This window comes from Adiantum capillus-veneris, chromosome 2, assembly GCF_014529385.1.
Source record: "Adiantum capillus-veneris isolate H3 chromosome 2, ASM1452938v2, whole genome shotgun sequence".
NCBI lineage: Eukaryota > Viridiplantae > Streptophyta > Polypodiopsida > Polypodiales > Pteridaceae > Adiantum > Adiantum capillus-veneris.
This window is the reverse complement of record NC_140932.1, coordinates 109,315,465-109,328,402: the sequence shown is the minus strand read 5'-3', so window position 1 is coordinate 109,328,402 and position 12,938 is coordinate 109,315,465. Positions and strand designations below refer to the sequence as shown.

At 39.3% G+C, this 12,938-nt stretch overlaps 1 pseudogene; it reads right to left on the bottom strand.

Moving 5' to 3' along the window:
- Window positions 1–8,952: 8,952 nt before the first annotated feature.
- On the bottom strand, window positions 8,953–9,297 carry LOC147463376 (large ribosomal subunit protein eL33z pseudogene; annotated as a pseudogene).
- Window positions 9,298–12,938: the final 3,641 nt, after the last annotated feature.

The window sequence follows — 12,938 nt, the reverse complement described above, 5'->3', positions numbered from 1 at the left end:
GTGGCTTCACAGATTCTTAGAAGAGCTTGGATTCAAACAAGACAATTGTGTCTTGTACAGTGATAGTCAAAAGTGCTATCCATCTTGCAAAGAACTCAGCCTTTCATTCAAGGGCAAATCACATTGAGGTGAGATATTACTTCATACGCACTCTTCTGGAAGAGGAACAGCTAAAGCTAGGAAAGGTGAATACAAGTGAAAATCCTGCAGACATGTTTACAAAGGTGGTCAACAAGGAGAAGTTGAGCTTTTTCTCATCTTCAATCAGCATTCAAGGATAAGAAGCCAGGATGGAAAGAAATCACAGGTTTGGTTTGGAGATCAGTCTCCAAGTGGGAGATTGTTAAGTATGGAGCCTTATTTACCCCTTGTAATTTTTTGTGGTAAAAACGCACATTTGTAAGGCCCCATTATGAGGAGAAGCCATCGTGCGTGAAGGAAAATCACTCACCAAAAATAAAAATCACTCACCAGAAACCAAAATTTTCACAGCCAATCTCGCCAAAATATTCCTTTTCGCCAGAATATTATGGTTGGACGGCGGTCGGAAAGTGGTCGAAAAACGACCGGTCGATTGGTCGGTTGGCCGGTGGCCGAATTCAAAAGAGAACTTGTCTTCTCAAGGGAGGCCACACATGGGCGGATTGGAGGGTCCGATTTGGACTTATCTACACAAGGGCGGCTACACATGGCTGCCTCTCATGAGAAAGGGCAGCCCTTTTGGCCTATAAAAGGAGGCCATTTCTGCACACATTTCATAGTGTGAAGTTGATGCAACAAGGTGGGTGTGAGGTGGTGAGAGTGAAGCAAGGTGGGAGCTCTATTAAGGGTATAATCCCTTTGTAAACTACTTCTTGTTTTGAAGTACTAAAGCCATTGAGTGGCTGCTTTCCCATGGATGTAGCCCACATTGGGTGAACCACGTATATCGTGTGTACTCTCTCTCTCTCTCTCTCTCTCTCTCTCTCTCTCTCTCTCTCTCTCTACTCTATAATCTCTTGTGTGTGAAATCTATCTCTCTCCATTAAGTAATCTACTCAAATATCTATTTAGCTACGTCTTATTTCCTACCATTTGGTACAAGCATTCTCACTTCATCGGAAATTGTTGTGTCTATTGGTCAAGAGTTAGCAATTTTGGAGAACAACGCTATCATAGATGTGAAAGTGGTGGATAAAGACCTCATTGTGACAATGATAACAATAAGGAATCAATGCAGCTTGGTGCAACTCTGACATGACATAGTAGAGGAGACTGCGGACAATGACCCATCAAAATTTTATTTCTTGCTGGGTGGATGGAAAGTTTTACAACGAAGAGATCTTTGTGCCCGAGTTCAAATCATGCCAATGTAATGCATTTTGTATGACTTCCACAAAAATGTATCTTTATGATAAATTTATATCTTTATGTCATCAGAGTGATGAATTTGACTCTCTCTTGTTCTCTAACATATCATTGGCACCACCTTGACATGTACAAAGAATCACTTTAATGTTTAGAGTTAGCATTATAAAGCATATTTGCAAGTACAAATTTAGAGGTATTCAAGGGGATTAAATACAATTGTTGTAAATATGGGATCAAAATTTACTATAGGTAGAAATCATGTTGATGCCCTTTAAATGAGGCTGGGGAGAGAGTTGTGCCAGGTGGACTAAGCAAACCCTTATGTGGTGTGTCTGAATTTTGGCTTTGTTAATTACAAAATATGTCTAGAGGGGCTTGAGGTTTTGGGCCTGTACCAAAGATCGTATAGTAACCCTGCACCTTGGAAGAAGAAAATTCAAAAACTCCTTGGTGCTTGGTTGAAAAATAACTCTACAATTGCTCATCTCAAGAGTGAGCAACCCAATGTCGTCTGCATCTCGTACATATGGCTCTTACAACAACAACAATCCATTGATGTCCAAAATAATCACTCTGCAAACATTGTGTAGAACATATAAGTAGTTAGAAACTAGGATGACTCTTTTTCCTTAATACATTGGATATGACCAAAATGACCATTTCTACTTCTAGCAAGAGTTCATATTGGGTTTGACTTTTGTTGAGGTTGTCCTTTCTAGTGTTGATGTTGTCTTGTATTTTGCCAAGGTTCTCCTCCTCAGGCCCTTATGCTTCTACGGTCTGAGTCTTGTGTTTCCATCGCAAAGGCATCCATTGTAGAGGTGTTGTCTTCTAGAATTGTACATTCTTCTATTTGAGACTCATGCAGTATTGCAACATGAGGAGGTTGAGGCTCTTTTGTTTGAATGGGAGAGGACTCTAGTTGAGGCTTGGGAGTATCAAGGTGAATATCTTCCTCATCCTTGGCCATTCCGCTCCCTCTGCATGGTGAATATCTTCCTCCTCAACCCCTCCCTCTGCATGGTCCTTCTCCTAAATCACTCCCTTTGCATGGTGAAAAACTTAGTATAGGGAAAGGGGATACTTAATCTGGCACATATTGGTGACAAAGGACCCTTCTGGATCCCTCTATGTTGGGGTGCACACAGGTGAGAGAGAGAGAGAGAGAGAGAGAGAGAGAGAGAGAGAGAGAGAGAGAGAGAGAGAGAGAGAATCATAAAGGTTTCAAAAACCTTGTGCAGAGGTTAAGCAAGGATAACCAAGGACAATGATTTCTCTACAATACTTCTTGAGTGCTTGATGCATTCATATATTGATAGAAGCTTTTGCATTGGTAGTAGAGTAGAGTATGCTACAGATGTTACTAGTTTGGTGCCCATGATCGTATTGCATATCTGGAGATCTACGGAGAGAAACTTCAAAATTCCTTATAGATGACCTCAAAATGATTAATTCTATGAACATCAAGCTCATAAGACTAGTTGAATGAACTACTAGCAAGTGGAATGTTCTCATCATGTTGATACCATGTGCCATTTTTTATTAAAAGTTTGAATAGTTTCATGTAATTTTAGACAGATGCTACACCTCAAAGGGGATCCATTTCCCATCATGCATTGCCAAATAGTTGCATGTGTGTTGGGGTGGGATGCTCAATAAATAGCGAGCTTGCTTGCCATCCATTTATTCTTACTAGATAAACCTCATAATAGAGTGGCTTATTAAGCATTTCATACAATTAAAGTACAAGTCAGTAGCCAATATACTTATGAGCACTCCTAGTATCTTGTAAAGTAGCAATTCTGATAAAATTTTGTGAGAGTTCTTTATTCTTCCTTATCTATTAAAGAGTGTTTTTCATTTCTAGATAGCTTTAAATGAGAGGAAGTAAATATGTGTATAATTCTGTATGTATAAAGTGCTATTTTCAAAAAATGTTCTGTATGCAAAAACTTGTGCTTTCTTCATCTTTTTGCTCCCTCTCCCAAGGAATTGGTGTGGACTCTCTAGACCTATAATGAATTTTTTTAATGAAGTGAAACTTGCTACAAACTCTTGGTTTGTCATTGCATTTCTTGTTTTACTTTGCTGTTGTATTGGATTGAAGTGAATGACTTGGGTTTGGCTAGTTTTTGTTATGACCGTTGACATCTAATACATATATTACAATTTCTAATACAATTTATCATTGATTGGTAGAGTTGGCATTCTATCTGAGGCATAATATAGTTACTATAGCCTTGCTCGCTTTTAGTTTCTCATTCTTCGTTTGTTAAATGATAGTACAACCCGAAGACATGTAGAGATGTAATCCACAAACTGAGAACATAACCACAGTAAATGTGGGATATTCTCATCACCTGCACCACATTGAACACATCATCTCAAGTAGAACACTCCTCTTGAGCAAAGAAATTTACTAGCTGGGAGAACCCCAATAATACATCTCCACTCTTTCAATGGAAATTTTGCATGCCACACTTTCATAACTCTTTTGCACCACCATGTAACACCTCTATCCATATGCCATACCTTATTACTATTGGGTTAGTCAATGCAAAAGTGTACTCCCTAATCACCAATGATTAGTGTTGGTCTATGGAGACTTAAGCCTTAGCTTAACCATTGTATTAGGGTTAAGGTTAGAGAGATGGTGATTAGGTTTAGGTTATGCCAAAAGAAATGGAATAGAGAGAGAGAGAGAGTATAGACACAATGATAGTGCTCAAAGTGAAAATATTAATTAGAAAATAATCTCTAATATAGGCTTGGTAGTTTACATCCATTGGCTCAAGAGGTTGAATCCTTTTTCTATTGGACGAAGTCATCATTTCATCCATCCTAATAGACTAGGGATCTTTCCCATGTGGTGTACTTTTCCCAAGCTTGGCTTAAGGGGTTGATTGTTAAGGTAAGCCCACACTAGTGGCACCACATGGAAAGGATCCCTAGTCTACTAGGATGGGTGAAATGATGACTTGGTCCAATAGGAAAAGGATGCAACTTCTCTAGAAAATGGATGTAAACTACCAAGCCTATTTGAGAGGTTGTTTTTAACACTAGAATGGTAACCTAACAGGACATAAAAGTTTCCTTTCAGGGTTTTGGGAAAAAATTCCAAAACCATAGTAGATCCACTCATTTTGAAAAATCCTTTCATGAGCTTATAGTTCAATAACTACTACATATGGAAAAAATGAGAAACTTGTAATTTTTCTCATCCCTTGGTCACTACAAGCCTCTAAAGTTGATGGACCAGTGCATTTTGCCCAAAACAGCAATTTCTTACGGTTGATTGCATATAAATAAGAGTGGGGATTTTTGTAGGACATGAGATAAAATGCCCCGTTAACTTCAATGGGTTGGTGACCAAAACATATGGTTGATTTTACCTCACTATTTTTTTTTTGGGCAAAAAAAAAGGTACAAAAAACTTGCATTTTTGCCATTCTGCGGACCTATCATCAAAGTTTCTATAGTCACGCTCAATACAGATACTATATACATGTTTTCTTAGTTTCCTTTGGGCCTTTAGATTCAAAAGGAGCCATGGAGCATGTCAAAAGGATAATAGGTCTCTTACAATTGGAACCTTGGGGGTAATGATAAAGTGCTAAATACAACAAACATGAAAAAACTGGGTTTAGCATTATGACCTCTAGAAACCCATAGAAACTACTCAATATCTAGCCAAGTTTGTAGTCTATGATTAGATATGGTTACTACCTACAAAATACACACAATTGGCCTAAGAACTAGCAATATTGAGAAAGTTATACTTGCTACTCTAAAATGTATCGTATTCTTCAGCAATCAAAAAACTCAACCATCATCATATACTATGCTATATAGCATATTAGGTCCCCCAAAACTCAAGGAAGATTAGCTTTATGTTATACATTACACTTACACAATCAAAATTGAATTTGGATATCAAGAAAGACACCAAAAAATCATAAAAGTGCTAATTTTGGCCAAAAACAGGATTATGCAATTCTTGTAAATTGGTCATAACTTTCAATTTTAACACTTAGCTCTCCCTACAAGCATCAAAACATGTTGAGAACTATGAAAGCCTAACCTCTAGCCATCTAAACCTCACAAACATGATGTTTAGAGTGGTATAATTGCCAAAAATTGAAAAAAAAAAGCCAAAAACAGGACCCATTTTTTCACACAGTTTAGGTTCAAAAATGTTGTGCAAGAGTAAGGTTAATGGTGAGATCGATACTCCAAAAAAAATGCTAAGTTTTTTTCAGCTCATAAGGCAACTTTGTGGATATATAGCACCTAAAAATTCATTTTCATACTCTTCAAATAATTCAAGAAAAATGGTCACTTAACAGGACACAAAAGTGTCCAAGGACATAAAAGTGTCCTGTTACCATTCTAGTGTTAATAGATATTTGCACTTTGAGTTTATACCATTGTGTTTATACTATACCTTTATGATCTTATAGTAATCTCTAGCATAGCCCTAGTCTCCATTGCTCTAATCATAACCCTAGCATCACGGTGAGCTTAAGGATTCATCCACCGTAGCCTACCTCACTAATGGCACTTAGGGTAGAGCACACTTTTGCTCCCAGGTTCCAACAATTACATTGTTCCTCTAGCCAAAGAGATGATTGTAAATGAAAATATGCCTTCCTTGTAGTTAAAAGAGAGGATCAAATATCATGCTTAATACCAATCACAAACTCGATCCTCCACAACAAGCGGTGGAATGGGAGATCTAGAATCAACAATCTCCTTGATGATTTTCCATGTGTTCCTGTAATGCATCCCAAGAACAAAAGAGCCGCTTGTCAAAATGAGAGTACATGCCCATCAACATCTACAACATCCGATATCGCATCAATGCATTTTTAGGAGAGAGAGTATGCCTGTCTTGGGGCCCATTGAACAAGGTTCTAATAAAAAACCAAACTCCAATTCAAACTCTCAATTCTAAGCAAATTTCCATTTTGAGCATCCCTACCATGCCATGATAACTGTCGTGTGACTTGTTTCCAATCCACTACCAGACTAGAAGCAAGGGGATAGCCTTGAATCATAGCTTCAAATTTTCCAAAACAACATCCTAGTAAGAAGGCTGCCAATGATTAAAGGGAGGAATCCCAAACTCCGAGCAAGTGTTTCCGAGCTAATACAAAATCGAGCGACATCTAGCAAAGCACCTTGAACATATCTATGTCGTAAAATTGATGCAGCTCATGATCAAGCAAGAAATCATATTCAAAAGTACATTTTTACGATTTTCAACTTCGCATATGCATCTTCTCCATCATCTATATTTACAGCCTCCAAATGTCACTTGTGCTTCCAAAATGTCAATGGACGCAAATACACATGGTCTCCCATAGGCTCAAAATTCTCTTTCAAAGAATAACCTTGATCTCAAACATTCTACATTCTAACATCGACATAACCTCATGGCTAGGAAGAGGACTAAAGGGATGGAAGGTACTAGTGTCTATTGTAGAGAAGCTAAGGAAGCAAGCTTGTGAGCACTTAAAGCGAAACTTTTGTAAAGAGAGAGTTATATGACTCTCAAGGGGAAATTCCAAAGTCCATAGATGGCACATAGTGATGCATCACAGTGGAGCGTCCTTCCAAAACACCCATACAAAACCTTCATTTTTCTTTGGGTTTATGGAAGTCTTTTTTGGAAGTGGTTGTTTAGGTGATGGTCAAGTGACATCACCTAGTTATTCATAAATGATAACTAAGGTGATAATTCCTAGCATTAATTACAAAGGGAAGCAGTACTCCATGTCGTGTTCAAGCATAGTAACTAAAATCACATTTTTGTACACATGGAGGTCAACTGTGTGCATACTATAGGTGATAGCATCTAATTCCCACTACCTTCTCATCTTTGCTTGGTCCATATGTGCTAATAGTTGCTTGCAACCATCCTCATGAAAGTAAGGAAGGGGCTAATAGTATAAGTATGTTGATTCTGGCATGGTGCTTGAGGCCCCCAACATAGTTCTACTATGCTCGCAACTACAAAGCCGGTGAATCTCATAATTGCTGGATAGTTATTATTTGAAAAGTGATTGAAAAATATGCATCATGTGACCATGCTCTTATGGCAGTCTACTAATAGCATACCCTCATGATCAAGAGGCATGCTTCAATTATTTCAAAGAATAACTTTTTTTCCCAAATTGAAGCTACTCTAAAGCTAGACCTTAACACTAGAGGAAAAATTTAAAGACTAATAAAGGGTTGATACAAGAGCTCACTACTAGACTAAAGGGGTGTGGGCTCCCTTTCGCCATTAGAAAGGTTTGAACTCTAACATGTCTCTCTCTCTCTCTCTCTCTCTCTCTCTCTCTCTCTCTCTCTCTCTCTCTCTCTCTCTCTCTCTCTCTCTCTCTCTCTCTCTCTCTCTCTCTCTCTCTCTCTCTACTCTCCTCGTCGGATAGATCTTTAAGGTCTCTTGGGATAGTTTCCTACAATATTAAAATATTCTTCTTCTTCTTCTTCTTCTCTCTCTCTCTCTCTCTCTCTCTCTCTCTCTCTCTCTCTCTCTCTCTCTCTCTCTCCCCCCCCCCCCCCCCCTCCCTGTAGTCAAAGACTCAAATGTCATTTGCATTGATGTTAGACACATGCGAGTATGAACGTAAAATCCCTACAAAATTCAAGTCCTAAAAAATATCACTTAGTTCTTGGATATCTTTGTGGTCTTGCTAAACGCGACTATAACTAGAGCAACTTCGACACCAATAGCTCTTCCCTTCTTGCACCCTTCCTCTAACAAATAGCCTTTCTTTGGGCTTTCTGAGATTCAAATTGATTTGAAAATGTATTCTTGCGTGCCTTTTTGGCCTTTGACGTGTGGATACTCTCCACAAAGAAGTCAATGTAGAACACGCATGCATCTCAGCCACAAGACCTTGGATGGAACCAAACTTCATCCTTGGCTTATAGTAAACATTGATTAGTTTTGAAATTACAAAACCATCTTTGATGATCTTGGTGATGTCCTGCCATACTGAAAGTCAATTGGCCATGGAAATCTCATTGACCTCATTGGGATTGGGCCATTGCACATTTGAGAATGCTGGCTACCAGGCACTTTTGCAGCTTGAGAGAAACCGTGGACTTCACCCAAGGTGACACCCACTATTCGTCTCTCTCTCTCTCTCTCTCTCTCTCTCTCTCTCTCTCTCTCTCTCTCTCTCTCTCTCTCTCTCTCTCTCTCTCTCTCTCTGAAACAGAATGTAATGTTGTAGATTTCAAACTCTTTTTCAGTATTGAGGTAAAACACAAAGCCAAAGCGCCAATTATATAGACGTCATTAAATGATGGATAACCATACACAATTCAGAAGTTTCCCAGAAGAGTTCCAACATTTGCTAGTTTCACAAAAAAGAACAAACTCATTGGAGGTAATCCGGTCGTAAATGACTAAGATCCTGCAACATTAACAAAAGTCAATTGTCTTTCACTACTTGTCATACCCCAAGGTAGAACAACCATAACACTTCTAGAATAGCAGCTGTGAGAAAATAGGCTGCAAGCCTAATAGAAGAGTTTTCATGAAGCCTGTTGGAGAGCCATTCTCTCCATCCAGGCTTCCTTGGCCCCTCAGATTTGGCATGGATACATAAAGACGCCAACCCTTCCACCCAATGATCTAGGTGGTAGAGTTTTTCTGAATTTTTCTCGTACAACACCACTATTTCCATGAGGCTTCGTCACTCTACCCCAAATTGATCGGTACAATGTCCCGTTCTTCTTCATCTTAGCCTTGCAGTAGACATACAGAATCCTCTTTCCAAGGTACTAGTTCACTTCTTCTGTTGTATTGACACCCTCAATTTGCAGAAGAGAAGTACGAGGATATTGATTAGATTTCCCCCTCTTGTATCCCAGGATAAGCTCCCGCACATAAAGTCTGACGCGCTCTCCTTTCCTTTCCGTCATTGCGGAGGGCGATCGCTGCTGAGCAAACCATAGATGGGAGGGAAGAGGTCAAGTTCGACAATTGCTCCAGAAGCCTGACCTTGTCCGCCTTTCTGGTCTTCAGTGAACATTTCACGAGGGACTCTTGATAGTGTCGGCCTTCCACATTCTGTTGCTAGAGTTCTGACGAGGTACCATTCAGCCATGCCTCCTAGTAGGTTGTTTGAAGCTACATCAGCTGTACCCTTTCAGGAAAAATCTCGTAGGGTACTAGATTTGCTATGGAAGCTACTAGATTTGTTGCAATGCCTCTGCAATGCCTGATCTGCTACTACTGGTTCCTACGCCTTTTTTGGTGACATCCCTAGCATTTCAAGTCATGGCGATTCTGCAGGATTGGCCTACTACTCCAAAAGAATAGGCTCTGCCACAATTAGGACAGGCCATTTTCGAACTCTGTAGGCGGGCAATCTCCTCTCTTTAATGGGCACATACTTAGGGCCTGGCTCTGATTCCATCGATAGAGAGTGCATCGAATGCAGCTCGACAATGGGGACCTGCACTGTCGTTGCTATGGAGCAAAGCAGCTTCACTCGCAGCAAGTTGTTGGACAGCCTTTTGCCGTTGCACTTTAGCATGGGATTAGGCAAGAAACACTTTAAACTACCTATAGCCATCCACGCCGGCGTGGATGGCTATAGGCAGTTCATTTTTTGAACGATGTAGCATGGGAATAGGCAAGAAAAAATGACAAGAAACTACCTGTAGCCGTCCACGCCGACGTGGACGGCTATAGGCAATCCATTTTTGGAAAAGTTACCAAAATACCCCTCTAAGGCCTGTGTCACACATGACCGGCGGCATGTGTGAGGTGGCACAATCTAACCATGCCGCCCAAAGCAGGTCGCTCATGAGAGTCCGTAGGCACAGTTAGACGAAGCGGTGGAACAAGTGTATGCGCAAGTCAATCTGCTCCAATCAAAAAACAAGAAAGATTGCATGGGCAGATGTAGGCAAGGGTTACACCTCGGACATAAAGAAGGGGGTGACGGGCATGAGTTGGCATTATAGCTCAGCTTGGCAACACCATGTCCACCGCGCAGTGTGACAAAAAAAGCTCGCAACATTGGTTTTTATTGGACCCGCTCGCGCTTTGCCTTGTCTGTCCGCTCTCATCTAACAGGGTCCTAATTTGTGGAAATTCCCAAGATACCTTTCAAATTTTAAAACTTCCCAACATATCCCTCAGATTTTGTCATAAATTCCAAAATGCCCTTCAAATTTTCCAAAATTCCCAAAATACCCTAGTTGTGAGAGTAATTTTATCCAAAGATAAAAAAATTTGTAGCTTTTTGTAAGAAGATTGATTGTCTATCAATACAAGATACTTAAACTAGATTTTGAGCTAGTTATGTAGGTTTTGGAGATGAATTGCTTCATTATTTTTAGACATAATTGTCTTTTTTTAGGAGGTAATTTGTGACAAACTACATGCTAAGCACTAAAAAAGGATCTCCATTGCCAAAAAAGAATAAATATTAGGAAATCATAAACAATCCAACTAAAATACATACAAGGGTATTTTGGGAATTTCCACAAATTAGAGGGTATTTTGCTAAATTTCCCTTCATTTTTTGAATGATCGTGCCAATGTTTGCAGGAGTGACCAGGTAAAGATTTTCATAATTCCATTCCACACCGGCGCGGATGGCTATAGACAGTTCCATTATGCACCAAATAATTCCCTTGTTACATGTGGTGCTCATACAAGGCAAATGAAACACCCTCGCTAGCTACCTGTAGAAACTCATATGTAAAGATTTCCATTAGAAATTTGCATGTAGCCATCCGCGCCGGCACACATGGCTACAGACACTTCCATTATGTACCAAATAATTTTCTTGTCACATGTGGATACTCTCACAAGGCAAGTTAAACACCTTGCTAACACACATAGACTGTGAGCTGAAGAAAATGAAGGTCTCATCTAACTATAAAGTGTTCACAATGTCTCCTCGTGATCTAATGTTCTAGACATTTAAGTGTCGTTCTTGCCTCCTAATAAAAGGAACGTCTTTTTCTTCTCGAGGAGGTTGCCTTGAACAATAAACGTCTCTTGTAATGTAGCTTCTTGTTGCAAGTTGTGCACAAACGTAAAATTGGACATGTCCAAGGAGCAGCCATATGTGACACGGCCCACAATCTTTCATTCACATCATTTGAATGATGATAGATGTCTTGTTTCTATTCTAATGTACTTGCTTACTAAGGATTTATTTGTACCCCACAATGTCAACTTAGCTGATGGCTAGAGACACAACCATTGCAAGCATCATTGCGAGCACTTACACTAAATAAATAGCAATAGAGGGATATTAATCGATTGACACACCAAAAGCTACAAATTAGACCTAATTTTAATGACTTAAGTTGACCTTGTCTGGCATCATTGGCATGCTTTTCTCACAAATAATTTCATGTAGCCATCCATGTTGCCAAATCCTCTTCACCCAAAAACCAAATCCAGTTCCCTTTTTTCCACCTTTCATTGCATGTACCCATCCATGTTGGCACGCATACCTACAAGTAATAGAAAGAAATGATTTTTTTTTGTTTAACGTTATGCAATTCATATGGGCATGTAGGTTGTTGCATGCCTAACAATATTCCAGGGTTAAGCTCTTTAAAATGTGTATTTTAACTAAATAGATCACTTTCATGTTGGCTTAGATAAGTTGATGGTCAACTCAAATCCAATATGGATTGATGCTAAAACAACATTGGAGCTTAAGCTCATGTATAAACCTCCATTGTAAGCCTTGGCCAAAAACATATTCTATAACTTGGAAGCTAATAATAGGACTATTTCTTGGTGAACAATGATTACAAAATCTTCTCTAGTATTATGGATGAAAAAATTGGAGGGTGATTTCCCGGGGCAGTCACTTATCAAAAGACCCCTATATCACGTGCGTTCAAGAGGTAATTAATAATACCCCAATATACATACTATACTTACACTGTGAGCCTATTTAAAAAACCCCCACCCCCCTCTGTATGTATACATTTTTATACGTTTTGGTCTTTTAATAATCCTCTCTGGTTAACTCACGTGATATCATACACATTCTAAAAAGTGACCGCCCCGGGGGTGATTTCTACGTTTATAATTGACCCAAAAAAGTACCCAAAATTGCAATTCTTTTACTTTGCAATGCATGAACTTTTGAGTTGATATGTCACATTAAATTTTGATGGTTTTTTGAATAGAGTATAGTGATTAGTTACTATTTATATTGATATTGATGATCTAGGCTATAGCCTATAAGCACAGAGGCTCTCATCTTCATGCATGTGCAAGATGAGCTTATAAATTTCTTGCATATAGGTGTCGCAAATTATGAAAATTACGTTGAGAAGGATCAAAAGCTGATAGCAAGAGCGGTCAAGAAATATTGTTGAGGCAGAGAGTCTTGGTATCCACTTACTTATCCTTAAAAGTAGAAATTCAAATCAAGCGGTATTCACTCATCCAACTAGATGCATCTCTCTCTCTCTCTCTCTCTCTCTCTCTCTCTCTCTCTCTCTCTCTCTCTCTCTCTCTCTCTCTCTCTCTCTCTCTCTCTCTCTCTCTCTCTCTCATTGTTCGCTCGATTTTCTCCTTGCTC